The 14,947-nt window shown below is 53.3% G+C and overlaps 1 protein-coding gene and 2 non-coding genes across 10 annotated transcripts in view; 1 reads left to right on the top strand and 2 right to left on the bottom strand.

Moving 5' to 3' along the window:
- MDM4 (MDM4 regulator of p53) overlaps positions 1-3,326 on the bottom strand; it is a 46,825-nt gene extending 43,499 nt beyond the window's left edge. For 6 of the 8 annotated variants that reach the window (XR_007909876.3, XR_011381362.2, XR_011381363.2 and 3 more), the window contains exon 1: positions 2,708-2,853. The gene's annotated coding sequence lies outside the window, so the exon portion shown is untranslated. Of the gene's footprint in view, positions 1-2,707 lie in introns of all 8 variants that reach the window. The other 2 variants (XM_002717573.6, XM_089311360.1) reach the window with 2 other exon arrangements.
- Positions 3,327-9,457: 6,131 nt separating this feature from the next.
- TRNAK-UUU (transfer RNA lysine (anticodon UUU)) lies at positions 9,458-9,530 on the top strand. The gene has a single exon. It is a non-coding gene; the product is annotated as a tRNA-Lys (tRNA).
- Positions 9,531-9,882: 352 nt separating this feature from the next.
- On the bottom strand, positions 9,883-9,955 carry TRNAK-UUU (transfer RNA lysine (anticodon UUU)). The gene has a single exon. It is a non-coding gene; the product is annotated as a tRNA-Lys (tRNA).
- Positions 9,956-14,947: the final 4,992 nt, after the last annotated feature.

The raw sequence follows: 14,947 nt of genomic DNA, 5'->3' as shown, positions 1-14,947 counted from the left end.
TCCCATATGGGCAGTGGTTGAGTCTCAGCTGCTCCACTTCCCATCCAGCTCTCTGCTATGGTCTGGGAAAGCAGTAGAAGACGGCCCAAGTCCTTGTGTCCCTGCACCCACAAGGGAGACCTGGATGAATCTTCTGGCTCCTGGCTTCGGATCGGCCCAGCTCTGGCCATTGCGGCCATCTAGGGAGTGAACCAGCAGATGGAAGACTCACTCTCTCTCTCTCTCTCTGCCTCTCTTTAACTCTGCCTTTCAAATAAATAAATCTTAAAAAAAAGCTCTGAAAAGCTATCCTTCTATAAAATAGATTTACATCTATAAAGGAAATCTCTACCTTTCAAATAAAATTCTGAAAATTTATTTTAAAAACTACATTATATTCCTGTTTTTATGAGGATCCTATAGTGGGATGAAATCAGCGAAGAAAGTTATTCAATTCTCAAAGATGATGAATGGTTTTGTTAAAATATTTTTATTGAAAAGGCACAGCAATAGGGAAAATCAGGGAGAGGGTGAAAGAAGTCTTCTATCCACTGGGTCACTCCCCAAATGCTCACAACAGCCAGGGCTGGGCCAGGCCCAAGCCAGGAGCCATGAACTCCATCCTGTTCTCCGATGTGGGTGGCAGGAATCCAAGCCCTTGGGCCATCTTCTGTTGCCCACCAAGACACATCAGCAGGAGGCTGAATGGGAAGCCAAGTAGCCAGAACCAGGCCCTCAGTATGGGAGGCAGGCATCTCAAGGTCTTACTGCTCTGGGCCACTGCCTGCCCCTCAAAGGGCGATTTCCACCCTAAACCTCATCTTCAAATCTCTATCTTTGAAGACAACTGTCATTTTTTTTTTTTTTAAAGATTTAGTTATTTATCTGAAAGGCAGAGTCACAGGCAGAGGCAGAGGCAGAGAGAGGGAGGGAAAGGTCCTCCATCTGCTGGTTCACTCCGCAAATGGCAGCAACGGCGGGAGCTGTGCTGATTCGAAATCAGGAGCCAGGAGCTTCTTCCAGGTCTCCCACGCCGGTGCAGGGGCCCAAGCGCTTGGTCCATCTTCTACTGCTTTCCCAGGCCATAGCAGAGAGCAGGATCGCAAGTAGAGCAGGCGGGACTCGAATTGGCACCCATGTGGGATGCCAGCACTGCAGACCGGGGCTTTAACTTTAACTGATTTTAAAACTAAAATAAAATCTCCAACAGAATTTAGCAGAACCGATCATTCTTAACAATTTTTTAAAGGCCCAAGGACCTCTCTTAAACACTACAGTTCTATTCTTTCGACTGGATAGATGACAATAAGGAAAATAACTTTTTTCTTTGAAAAAGGAAGCTACTATTCAGATGTTGATGTGGTTCTCACCAGAACTGCTACAGGTCAAAGGGTGAAATATGTAGCAAAGGTGCACTCCAAAGTTTAATTTGCAAAACAAGTCGCATATAACCTAAAAATCCAAAGAAAATGTTGTACAACCCTGTAATCCAATACTATCCCAAGTCTTTATTTTTTTTTTAAGTGTTATACTTGTATGTATGCTTTATGAAAAGCTGTCCATGTTATCTGAAAAAGGTGCGGTATCAAACAATTAATACAAAATCATCCCCCTGTTAACAAAGTGAGTGCGGGGGTGGGCGTCTGGCAGCTGCTAGTAACATGCTCCCGTCCCCTCCCCACCGCAGCCTCCGGAGAACGCGGCCCTAGGGGGGCAGCAGGTGCCGGCTCCAGCACCGGGGTCCCCGCCACCCACGGGAGAGGCCAGGGCTGAGCACCCAGCCCCAGCTGCCGCCAGAAGCCGGGGAGCGAGCCAGCAGCCGGAGCTCTCTGCCTTTCAAATGCATTCTTTAAAAATCCTTCCTAAATAAAAACGCGAGCGAGTCTGAGAGGACAGACCATCAGGGACAGCAAAGGGGTGTTTAGCTCACATTCGCGCATTTCGCATCATTAAAAAAAAAAAAAAAACTTAAAAAGTTGTGATCCTGACAATACTGGGACACAGAATGCCGTATAATAAGCGCTTTCAAACGAAAGCATCGTTTGCTGCCAGGAAACTTAAACGCAGTAACAGTTAACACCCAAGGCTCCAGGCATCCCCGACGGACCCCGCTCCACATGGGGAACCGGAGGGAGGCAGCGGCATTTTCTCGGGGTGTCGCGTCACAGCAGCCAATCTCGTGGGGGTACAAGGACTCCCGGGGGACCCATCCGCGAGCCCCAGCCCCCGAGGGTTTCGGGAGGTCCGCAGTGTGGCCCCAAAAGGAGCATTTGTCAAACGCACACCCCAAGCGCGCGCGAGGCGAGGGCTTCGCAGACTGGAAGGAAAACCACGTTGCGACGCCCACAGCCCTCCAAGACGTCACGCGCCGGCGCGCCCCGAGCCCCTCTCCGCCACAGCGCCCGGCGTCCCCCCCGAGCCCCCGCCCGGTAACGGCCGCCAGCCCGACTCCGTCCACCGCAGGCCTGCGCCCAGCCGGCCGAAACCGCGTCGCGTCACAGCACCTCCATGTTTGTCTCCCGCCAGCCCTCGTCCCACAATCCTTTCCCCTCGAGCCCTCCTTCCGCCCGGCGCCATCCGCTCTACGCCGCCACCCACGCCCGAAGCTCCTCCCGCTGCCTTCAACGCTCCGAGTCCCGCAGAACCGGCCGCACCGCCGCCTCCTCCCCACGCAGCCCTGCCTGCCCCCGGCCTCCGGCACCCCGCAGACAAAACCCGAGAGCCACACCTCACGGCCGCTCCATGGAGTCGCTCCCCCTCCGAGCCCGGGGGGGAGGGGTGGCAGCCGCACGTCCTACTGCCTGGGCAGCATTTTCAAACGGCGAGCAGGGAGGGCGCACTTCCGGCCTCTCACACTCTTCTCCCCCCAGAGCTTCCGGTGTGGCCTCCGGAAACCATAGATGAGCAGGCCGAGAGCTAGAGAGGCTGAGCGCGCTACCATAGAGCAGGCCCTCGTCGGGGCAGAGAGGCGTGAAGTTCGGGGAACTCTCGGGGTCCTGGGAGACGAGAAAACTGGGAAGTGGGCCCGCTGTGAGAGCAGTCAGAGGCGGGCGTCAACTGTTCGGGGAAACTAGGCTTCCTCTGCCCTCGCCGCGGTTGCTCGGCGTTAGTGCCCTCATCCCTGCTCCGCCGCGGCCAGGGGTGGACGTGAGCAAGTCCAGGATCCGTGGTCCACGCCTAGAGAAAGGCGAAGGGTGGGATGGCGCTCCCCGAGCGTGGCCGCCCTTCAGCCCGCGCGGTGCCGGGGCCACCTCCCCGGACACCTCGGGCCGTTCTCCCAGGCTGAGTCCGGGTGTGACGGCTTCATTTCTTCACGTTGGAGAGCCGAGTCTTCCTTCGCCCAGTGTGAACACTGCCCGGTGCATGCCCACCCCCCACGCCCTTCGTGTTTCCTGCGGGCCAGGACTCTCCCTGAGCCCTGCAGCCCCGCCACCACTCCGGGCACCGTCTCCTGCTCGTCCTCTCGAAGATCTGGCTCCCAGACGTGCGTCGGTGCAGACCCACGCCGCACAAAACCGGGCAGAGCCGCCTTCTTTCGACTTGGCCCCTTGCTCCGCTCCTAGCGTAGCCTCCGGAGTTCTGCAGAGGAGCCCCCCCGAATCCGCGCCTCTCGCACAGCCGTGCACGACTGGGGAGCCCCCGAATCCGCGCCTCCCGCACAGCCGTGCACGACTGGGGAGCCCCAGAGTCCGCGCACAACCGTGCACAACTGGGGAGCCCCCGAATCCGCGCCTCCCGCACAGCCGCATCTTTAAAATGGGGAGGGGGGCTTCTTGGGTGAATCGCCGTTAACGAGTCCCCTCGTCTCTCGTGCGGTACATTTTAAGAATGTCCTAACAGGAATTTAATTTGAAATAGCGTCTGGTTAGTTAAGTCCTCTTTGGTGCTTGCACATATACTAAAATTGGAACCGTATGAAGAATAGCACAGCTGCTGAGCGAGCATAACGCGCAAATTCGTGAAGCCTTCCATACTTAAAAAATAAAAAAAAAGTTCTCTTTGTACCGTCTCCTGGAGTTTTGAAATTATGATCTCATGGAGTTCAGTATGTTTTCTAAGATCAACAAGAACTAACCCAGAAGATGCCAAAGCAAGTAAAACCTGCGGTGTCTAGCAGAGGAGACAGACTAGCCACATAGTGTGGTTAGTGCAGTGACTGATGAGACGCCTCCTGTGGGACCGAGAGAGGTCAGCTTTCATTTTTACATTTTGCCAAATATTGAACAACTCTTTAAAAAAAAATTTTTTTTAAAGAATTGCTTGAGAGGTGAAGTTACAGAGAGCGACACAATGGCTGGAGCCAGGAGCTTCCTCCGGGTCTCCCACGTGTATGCAGGGGCCCAAGCACTTGGGCCATCCTCCTCTGCTTTCCCAGGCACATCAGCAGGGAGCTGGGTCAGAAGTGGAGCAGCCGGGACTGGAACCAGCTGCCAATATGGAATGCCATCTGCCTCAGGAGGAGGCTCAAGCCACTAGCCACAGTGCCTCCCAGAAGAACATGTTTAATTTGTCTTCACTTAAAGCCTTGATAAATGTGTTGACTGGGACATGATTAGGAATAGAGCTTTTCCTAGTAGGATTGACACTGGTTGCTAATCCATCCTGACGGTTGCTCTTAAACCATCAGTGGTCCCACTTAGCATTTGGCAACATCTCTCCATCCTTTCCCAAGGATTTCATAAAACTTCACCATGCGACTATAATAAACAATAAGTCATAACTATCGTATTTCTGTCAATGTTACAGTCAAGTAGCATTGTCAATAAAGAAATTGTGGGGAGCAACTTGGACTAGACCAAGTTACTGGAATTAAGACTTATTCTATGCATTTGCTCTCCCACAATATGGCGCTGAGAAGGGAGAAACAGCTTCTACACAGCTGCCTCTAGTTCAACCAATAAACTGTAGGACCTACTCCTGATTGGAGGAGAGCAGCGTACTCGGCGTGTGGGTAGCAGAGTTGGGATTGGTGGAAGAGGACTATAAAGGAGGAGAGAGACAACATGCACCAGGAACATCTAAGGGGAACATCTATCTGAAGGAACACCTGTGCAGCCCCCGAGAGAGCCGGCCGGCGGTGTGCCACTCCCCTGCGGAAGTGGGGAAAGTGGCAGGGGGAACCGCCCTTCCACGGAGGTGGAAGGGACAGTAGCCAACCCAGGAAGAACCAGCAGCAAACCCGGGGAGGGCCGAGCAGATAAAAGAACAGCGCAGGGTCCTGTGTCGTTCCTCCACGAAGAGGGGGAGCGACAGAAATAAATAAATTGGCCTAAAATATCCAAGCAACTCTCAGTGATGATCACTTCCTTAAGACTTACAATTACATCAGTGCGGTGCGCCGGCCGCGGCGGCCATTGGAGGGTGAACCAACGGCAAAGGAAAACCTTTCTCTCTGTCCCTCTCTCTCACTGTCCACTCTGCCTGTCAAAAAAAAAAAAAAAGACTTACAATTACAAACCATTGATTTTTTTTAATTTATTCATTTGAGAGGTAGAGTTACAGACAGTGAGAGGGAGAGACAGACAGAAAGGTCTTCCGTCCATTGGTTCACTCCCCTAAATGGCTGCAACAGCTGGAGCTGCGCTGATCTGAAGCCAGGAGCCAGCTGCTTCCTCCCGGCCTCCCATGCGGGTACGGGGCCCAAGCACTTGGGCCATCTTCCACTGCTTTCCCAGGCCATAGCAGAGAGCTGGATTAGAAGAGGAGCAGCTGGGACTAGATCCAGTGTCCATATGGGATGCCGGCACCGCAGGTGGAGGATTAACCTACTGTGTCACGGCAGTGGCCCCCAAACCATTGATTTATTAAAAAGACAGGAAGTCTGGGTTCTAATCCAGCTATTTCTCTTTTTTATTCTTTTGGATTTTTTTTAATTCTTTTGTTTTCATTTTATTTGAAAGAGAGAGGTCTTCAATCCGCTGATTCACTCCCCCAAATGCCCATAACAGCCAAGGCTGAGGTGACCAAAGCCAGGAGCCCAGAACTCCAACCAGGTCTCCCACCTGGGTGGCAGAGACCCAAGTCCTTGAGCCATCTCAGGGTGTGCAGTAGCAGGAAGCTGGATCAGGAGCAGAGTGGCTGGAAGTAGAACCAGGCACCTGATCCGCAATGCTGGTAGCCCAAGGGGAACTTTAACTGCTGTGCTGCACACCCACCCCATGGTCTGTCAGTCATTGAAACCTGAAAGTTACACAATTCTTCAGGTCCCCAGTCTCCCAATCTTGACAATGAAGTGGCTGTCAGGCAGTTTTTCTATGGCTCATTCTGTATGTGAGAGAATTAGAAGCCAATATTACTGATCTATGGCTTCTACAGAAAAAGATGAATGAGCTACCTCATACATACAAGAAGATTCAAAGACTATATGGCCCTTTTCCCCACCACTCTTCCTAAAGAACAGTATGAGGGGTCTTCCAAAGGTTCGTGGAAAATGCATATTATTAAAAGCTGTGGATCTCAATATTTTGGCACCAAAACAAACATGTGAACGTGTTATATCTGAACAGGATCTAGTTTGAGGCACAGAAGGGTAGGACCCCATTTTGAAAAGCTCCCCTGTAAGGGCATCATGAATTCTGAAATGGAAACAAGAATGAATATCAGGTTGGTGAAGCTTGGGTGGAAGAATGATGACGCCACTGGTTCTTTACAGAGTTGATGGGGGAGGGGGCCATCAAACTGTTCTACAACTTGCATTATTGCTCAGCATAAATTTCACCATGCTGCAATTTTTTTTTATTCTTTTTTTTTTTTTTTTTTTGACAGGCAGAGTGGACAGTGAGAGAGAGAGACAGAGAGAGAAAGGTCTTCCTTTTGCTGTTGGTTCACCCTCCAATGGCCGCCGCTGCAGCCGGCGCACCGCGCTGATCCGATGGCAGGAGCCAGGATCCAGGTGCTTTTCCTGGTCTCCCATGGGGTGCAGGCCCCAAGCACCTGGGCCATCCTCCACTGCACTCCCTGGCCATAGCAGAGAGCTGGCCTGGAAGAGGGGCAACCGGGACAGAATCCGGCGCCCCGACCGGGACTAGAACCCGGTGTGCCGGCGCCGCAAGGTGGAGGATTAGCCTAGTGAGCCACAGCGCCGGCCATGCTGCAATTTTAATTGAAGCTAAAAATTATAGCAAATCATTTGTCATTGTGTTATTGTAATGCTGTATAGTAACATATTGCCTATTGCATTGCAAAACATGTCATGAATTGTTATATAGTAATTGAGTTCATTTTCCAGGGATCAGGCGTTTGGTGAAGTGCTTAAGATGCTGCCTGGGGACCCCCACCCCATGTCAGAGTGCCTGGTCTGAGTTCCAGCTACCCTGCTGGTTCACTCCCCAGATGGCTGCTATGGCTGGAGGTGCACTAATCTAAAGCTAGGAGCCAGGAGCTTCTTCCAGGTTTCCCACGCAGGTGCAAGGGCCCAAGCACTGGCGCCCATATGGGATGCCGGCACTGCAGGCAGCAACTTTCCCCGCTACGACACAGCGCCGGCCCATACCCTGCTTCTGATCCAGCCTCTTGCTAATGTGCATCCGTGCCATTACATGTGCCTATTCTTTTTATAAGGATACTGGTCCTATTGTTTAGGGCCCACTCACAAGACCACATCTTTCCTTAATCACCTCTTTGAAGGCCCCATCTCCTAATACAGCCCCATTCTGAGGTGCTGGGGGTTAGGGCTTCAACACAAACTTTGGGATGGGGGGCACACAACTCAGCCCTTAAGAGTTCTGTATGTACCACAATTTTTATTCGTCTCCTCCTTAATAAATATTTAAGTGTCTCAAGCTTAATAAATATTAAAGTGTTTGTTAATATTTAATAAGTGTTACAGTGCATCTCAGCTTTCCTGTGCTTGTCTCCTCATGCACTCTGGAGGAATGACTGAGTCACGGCCGCGCGCATTGTCCACCCTGCTGGCTCACGCCAAAGAGCTCTCCAAAGCGGCTGCCATGATTTGCACTTCTGACACAAGGGCATCAGAATTCTGTTGCTCCACATCTGTGTCAATTGTTGGCATTTTCAGATTACTAAAAGAAAAAAAGACGAATAGGTGTGAAACAGCATCTTACGGTGGTTATATATCCATGACTATTAATAAGGGACATTTTTCCATATTTATTGACTTAGGGCTCCTCATTCGTGAATTGCCTGTTCATAGATTTTTCCCATTGTTCTATTGGCTTGTTTGCCTTTTCTTGTTGGTTCATAGCAGCTCTCTACAGAACCTGGATCCCAATCCTTCTTGATTCCGTGTATTAGACACCATCTTCACAAATATAGCTTGTTTCCACTTTTTAAATGTTGTCTTCTGATAAACAGAAGTTTTTGTAATTAAGTGAAATTTACCAGTAAGTTTCTTTATGTTACATTTTTTTTGGTATATTGTTATTTAGCAGAGTATTCCCTGTCTCATGCATAATTTTTTTTCCAGAAATTCCAAGATTTGCTTTTCGTATCTGGGCCGTTAACTCATTCAGAATTACTTTGTGCCCGTTGTAACACAGAGATCCAATCTTACTTTTTCCATTGAAACAACAGCCGTTGAGGCTCTGATATGGAATCTGTAAGCTTAATGGGAGCCTACAGCTCTTAAATCACCCTTTCCTTCCCGTATACCATAATTACTGAAGGCTTCTAGAAGCTGCATTTGAGTGACGTCTTTAAAAAGGCAGAGATGGGCGAAGCCCCTGGAAGCAGCAGCACAGCACAGCACAGCACAGACGTGAGGATGAGGGATGAGTAGACGTGCGAAGGGGCCGCTTGCTGGGTGCAGCGTGGCAGGCGGACGCAGCACTGACTCCGCGTGGCTGGCAGTCCCAGCTGCGATGCGCTGAGGCGTCTAAGACCTCGGCGGGGACGCCCACACCCCGGGCGCGGCCGGGCTGTCCCAGCCCACGGCCCGCTGCAGCGTCTCGCCATGCACGCCTGGGAGGCCGCGGGGAGGGCTGCAGCGGCCGGGCCCCTCCGCGAGGCGCTCCGCTGCACTCGGGGCTGTTCGCCCCCGACGACTTCTTCAGGACGAATTCCACGCCCGGAGCGCAGGACTCGCTGCAAAAGCGGCTCAGGACTGAGCGCCGGGAACGCGACCCCAGCTAGCAGAGGCCCTTCAGGGTGCCCCTCGGGGAGCTCCGCGAGGGCCTGCGCCCCACCGTCCCCAGGCCGCCCTCGGGGGCTGCAGACCCTCCCCTCGCCCCCCGCACGCTGGCAAAGCAGCACGTCGGGCTGTCCTCGGAGACTGTTTCCGCGTGGGCCGGGGCGCGGACGTGATGGAGCCACAGCGCCCCGACAGTGGCGTCTCACCGTGCCCGTCGCCCCGGCCCTCGGATGCGCCCCCGAGAACCCCGCCTAAGGAGGACCGCGGGGCCCGCGAGGGGCGGCGGGCGGTGCTGCCGGCCGGGGCAGGAGCCGCGGCCCGCGATTCGGAGCTTCCGCGAGCGCGTTCCCATGTAAGAGAGCGCGGTAGGTGGCGCTTCCCGCGAGAGCCCGGATAGCTCAGTCGGTAGAGCATCAGACTTTTAATCTGAGGGTCCAGGGTTCAAGTCCCTGTTCGGGCGCTGCCACTTTTTCTTCAGTTTTTAAATTTACACTGAAAAGTGTGTGGCTTGCTTGGTTCCTGAGACGCGAGTACGTTCCAGGATGACCACATGCAGTCGGAGTCGTCCTGGGGAGAACCTGCGTGTGCCATTTTACCGCCGCGCCGGCCTCCTCGCCCGGAAAGCGCCGCGCAAACCCTCGACACCAGCCGGCGACCCGAGGACGCTTATCCAAGCATACGCGGAAATCGATGAAAAACTAACTGAACTCCCTTCAGGTTGTAACCGTAGGAACGCTCGGTAAGCAGAGACGAATTCCACCTCAGAGCGGAAGTCACTTCTCAGCGCTTGGAAGGAAAAAAAAAAGCACAAACGCCCGAACAGGGACTTGAACCCTGGACCCTCAGATTAAAAGTCTGATGCTCTACCGACTGAGCTATCCGGGCGCTCTGCGACAGCTGTCTCCGTGCATTTACTTGATATAGTTCTAACAGGTTGTTTCCTCTAGCGCAACAAGAGCAGCTTTTCCCGGATTGCGGGGGTGGTTCTGTTTTGCTTTTTTTTTTTTCCATGCAAAACAAACACTTGCCTTTTCCTTTTTGGGGGGCTCTGAGCACGTAAGTCATGGGTTCCCCAAGCTCTTATTTCGAGTTCGGTAAGTGACTCCGGAGCGGCCTGGCAGCACCTCCCAGGAACGCCGGCAGCCTTGCACCCTCTCCTGGCCCCGTGGCTCGCTCGGCTGCCCGGGCCTCTGCACTCCGGTCAGATCACACAGCGTCTTTTCCTGTCCGTGGCAAATCCATTTCCAAGTGCCGGATGAGGTGGGCGTAGGCTGGGTCTCCCTTCACACGGGCAGGGCAATGGGAGTGGAGGTGATGGCGGGAGGGTGAGCCTGGGTCAAGACGGATCCTTAATTGGACTTCGATGGGATTTCTACCTTTCTTCCAGTTTCCACTCCATGAGCCCTCTCCCAAGGGGGTGTTACTGTGCGCCAGGTGGAGGACTGAAAATAAGAATCGCCCCACCAGCCTCGTGTTTCTCAAAAGCGGCTTCCTCAACCCTGACGCACAGGGCGTGGAGCGCAGGGTGATGCAATTTTAAGGCTGATAAGGGAGTTCCTTCTCGTTTCTGGGAACTGGAGCTTTGTGAACACAACAGACAAACTAGCTCGGCCGCGGCTGGAGGAGCGCTTGTCTGCCTACAGTTGTCCGATTCTTCCAGAACAGAGGCCAGCCACAAACTGTGATCCTAAACTGGCCTGGCCCTCCACATCTGCAAAACGAGGGAAATTCATGAGATAATTTCTCCGATATCTTCTTCCTCTAGGATTTTACCACGCTGTTCCCCTTTCCACTGTGGATCTAATCAGAACAGCCTGACTCAACCTGCACCAGGCTGGAGTGATGAACAACATTCGTTGATCACCCACTCTAACTATGGTCGCGGGTGCCTCTGGAGTAGAGATGCATGGCATATGGACCCTGCTAACGGTCTACAAGGGCAACTTTAACACCAAGAGACAAGTGCAGTAACAGCCTCAAGCCCTCCCCGAGGATGGACAGAAAGACAGGGCTTACAGAGCGGGGGTGGAGGGAGGTCATCCGTTTTCAGCGAGGAAACCACGTGGTCGGAGTGGACTCCAAACTCCCCGCTGGCAGAGGTGTCGGAGGGAACCCTAGGACCAGAGACTTCTTCTGTGTAGACATATTTCTCGGGCACCCACTTCATTAGATGAGGGAAAACGCCTTGCTTGGTTTCTACGAGTAAGACGTGGACGCGAATTATTCCTGCAAAGTTGGAGGGCAGAGAGATGGCGGGTGCCCAGGCCTCTGTGAGCGGGGAGAAGAGACAAGGGGCCCTCATGCTTTTCCCTGCCCACAGGCCGTGACATCAACGTGTACCCCTTCCTTTAGGATGAGAAACCAGCCGCTGGAAGCTAACTAGGTGGAGTGGGGTGGGCCCATGGTCATTGAGCGAGGCACAGCCGGGCTCGGGAACAGTAAGTGTGGAAGGAGCGTGGGGAGGGTAAGCTGCATGTGGGGGATGGTGAGCAACTGAATCTAGGGTGCGGGGAGGCAGGGCTGGCTCAGGGGCAGCCCATCAGGCCCACGTCAGGGAAGGAGAATAATTTCCCCTTGGGGGCAGCGGGCAGCAGTCGCAAGTTTGGCCTGCAAACCTTGCAAAGTGGAAAGAATCTGTTCCACCTGTGTTGTGTCGTGACCCCCTCCCCCCCCAGGCGCTGTCATCCCGCAAGCTTCACATTTCACACAGGCTGTGTAACTTAGTTTTCTCACTAGAGGGCAGGCTAACCTCACAGGTTAGCGTAGTCTCGTGCTTCTGTTTTAAAATATTTCTTTACACATTATTTTTCATCTATTCATTTGAGAGGGAGAGAGAGAGAGAGGAGAGAGAGGTCTTCAGGTCTTCCAGCCACTGGTTCACTCCCCAGACAGCCACAATGGCCAGGGCTGGGCTAGGCTGAAGCCAGGAGCCAGGAGCTTCCTCCGGGCCTCCCACGCAGGTGCAGGGGCTCACACAGCTGAGCCATCCTCGCTGCTTTTTTACAGGCCATCAGCATGATGTCGAGTCAGGGATCAGAGATGCTGAATCGGAAGTGGAACAGCAGAGACACGAACCAGCGTCCATACGGGATGCTGACATCTTGGGCAGTGGCTCTACCCGCGTGGCGCCACAGCACCATCCTCGACCCAGTGTTCTCTCAATCTTTGTGGAGTCTTTGGAGCCGAGACCACTACAAGATGCCTGGTACAGAGAAGTTGTTCCAAGGAATCCCCTAATGGGGCCAGTGTTGTAACACAGCGGGTTAAGCTACTGCCTGTGGCATCCTGTGTCCTGGCGGCTCCACTTCCAACTCAGCTTCCTGCTGATGCACCTGGGAAAGCAGAGGAAGACTGTTCAAGTGTTTGGGTCCCTGCACCCACGTGGGAGACCCAGATGGAGTTCCAGGCTCCTGACTTTAGCCTGGCCCAGCCCTGGCTCTTATGGACACTTAGGGCCTGAACCAGTGGATGGAAATCTTTCTCTGTTTTTGTCATTCTGCCTTTCTAATAAATAAAATCTTAAAAAAAAAAAAAAGTCTCCTAATGATTCCAAACTGAGACTAACCTGGGTTCCTAGTGGGCCCTCTAACCTGCCCTCCCGGTGACTACAGGGGAGCCAGCAGTCCGAGACTTTGCGCCCCCTAAGGAGCTGAGAGACTGGGATGCGTAATTCCCAAATGTTGTGGGTCATTTAAAAGGTGTAGGGAACATGTGGGATTCCTTCCTCCCTCCCTCCCTCCCTTCCTCCCTCCCTTTATTCCTCCCTCCCTCTCTTCCTCCCTCCCTCCCTTCCTCCCTTCCTCCCTTCCTTCCTTCTTCCCTTCCTCCCCCCCCCTTCTTAGATATATCTATTATGTGAAGGACAGAGTTACAGAGAGAGATCTTCCATTCGCTGGCTCACTCCCCAAATGGCTGCAACTCCTAGATCTGGGCCGATCCAAAGCCAGGAACCAGGAGCTTCCTCCAGGTCCCCACACGGGTGCAGGAGCCCAAGCACTTGGGCCACCTTCCGCTAAGTTCCCAGGCCACAGCAGAGAGCTGCATGGGAAGTGGAGCAGTCGGGACACAAACCAGCACAACACAACCAACACAAACCATGGGATGCCGGAGCCACAGGCAGCAGCTTTACCTGCTGTGCCATGGCCCAGGCCCTGGGGCTGATTTCAAAAGCAGCAGCCATTAAGGGAGTAAAGAAGCGAATCCATCCACAGAATATCTGCAGCACCTCCATCTGATCTCAAAGGTCCATTCAGGTCCCAGAGATATTTGAGTCTTTAAAAGAAAGTCTACTAAAGGGTTTTAAAATGAAGATGCTACCAACACTGCCTTCTCAATGTCCACTTGAAGTTGTGTCACAGATCAGTCCTATCCCAGAGAGAATAGGGCTCAGGTAAGCAGGCGCCATCCCCATCTCCTCCCCGATTTCAGGCACCCGCTCCCTGGCCAGTGGCCTTGTTCCTTTCTCGCTAGCACTGAAACCTTAAACTCCCCAGCTCTCCGTGGCCTGGCTCCGTCACTCTCTTTCTTCCCGTGAACTCGATCCAGGTCTTCGTCAGTGACTGATTTGCTAAGTACTCACTAAGGAGAAGCTTGGAGCTAGGCAATTCATGAGGGCGAGGAAGTCACGGGAGTTTCCTTAGCCTAAAGAAGCTGACAGTCTAGTTGCCTTCCTCCTCTGTCCCCTCCCCAGGACAGAAAAAAAGTAGACCAGCAATATCAGCTGGCTGCTGTGTGTGTTTGGAGCTCTTTGAGGCCCCCAGGGAAGCAGCCTGGAGAACCTGCAAGGCATGTTTGTTTGCCATGGCTGCCATAACAAATCGCAAACCTAGCAGACTAATGACACGTGCATTTTTTATCTTGCTCAAAAGTCTAACACAGGTTTCACTGGGCTAAAATCAAGCCATCCGTAGGGCTGCGCTCCTCTCCGGAAGCCCTAGGGGAGAGTCCGTCCCTTGTCTTTTCCGGTTCCTGCAGGAGCTTCCCAGCGTTTGGCTCAGGGCCTCGGTCCCCAGGCAGCACTGTGTTGTTGAGAGCATCGGCCTCGATGCAGCGGGGCCGGCGCGATTGCCCTGGGTCCACCTGAGTGGCCCAGGCGCCTCTCCTAGCTCTAGGGTCTGGATTGAATCACACCCTCAAACTCCTGCTGCCTTGTAAAGTAACACATGTAGAGCTTCCAGAGGGTGGGAAGTGGACATTTCTCTTTGCGGAAGGCCAAGTGGAGAGATGGCCACGAAAGGAGACAGAGGTGGGGGCTGGGACAGGAGGCTGTTTCCAGGCAGTGGGGAAACTTGTAGCAAGGCCCCTGGACTCCACCTGCAAGATTTGCAGCTGCTTCTGGGCTGCCCTTCCCTCCCCGGACCCCTGGGAGGCAGGGACCTTCCTTCTCCTTTATCCTTCTGCTGTCCCTATAGTGCAAACCCCAATCCTGACTTCACCTCCTACCCTGGGGCCTGCAGGCCTTGCAGAAGAAAATGATGGTGCTCTCTGATTGCAGCCATGACACAGAACACCCGATGCCAGCTGTCATCTGATGCCAGCCGTCCAGCCGCCCACTCTCTCTCTAAAGGGCTGCTGTTCGCACTCCTGTCAGGGGCTAAACCAAACCTTAACCACTTTCCTTAAGCCTGCAACCCGCTCCTGACCTCTTACATCTCAGCAGGTTGCTTAGGGACCATCAGGTGGCAACCAGTTCTCTCATCCTCTGGCCTCTAGGTTCACCAGTCTTCTCCAGTGCAGCCCAGGCGACTCCACCCCGCATGCATGGGCCCCGCTCCTGCCATCTCCCCCGGGACATTTTCCATTCTTCATCTTCGTCAGCATCATTGTCTCTCTGTCTTCTTGGTCTTGCACCTCAAGATAGGTACATATTTAAGCCTT

Source organism: Oryctolagus cuniculus, chromosome 13, assembly GCF_051225735.1.
Source record: "Oryctolagus cuniculus isolate XC-2025 breed Fujian yellow rabbit chromosome 13, ASM5122573v1, whole genome shotgun sequence".
Classification (NCBI taxonomy): Eukaryota; Metazoa; Chordata; class Mammalia; order Lagomorpha; family Leporidae; genus Oryctolagus; species Oryctolagus cuniculus.
The sequence above is the reverse complement of the archived record's forward strand: the minus strand, read 5'-3'. Positions and strand labels throughout refer to the sequence as shown.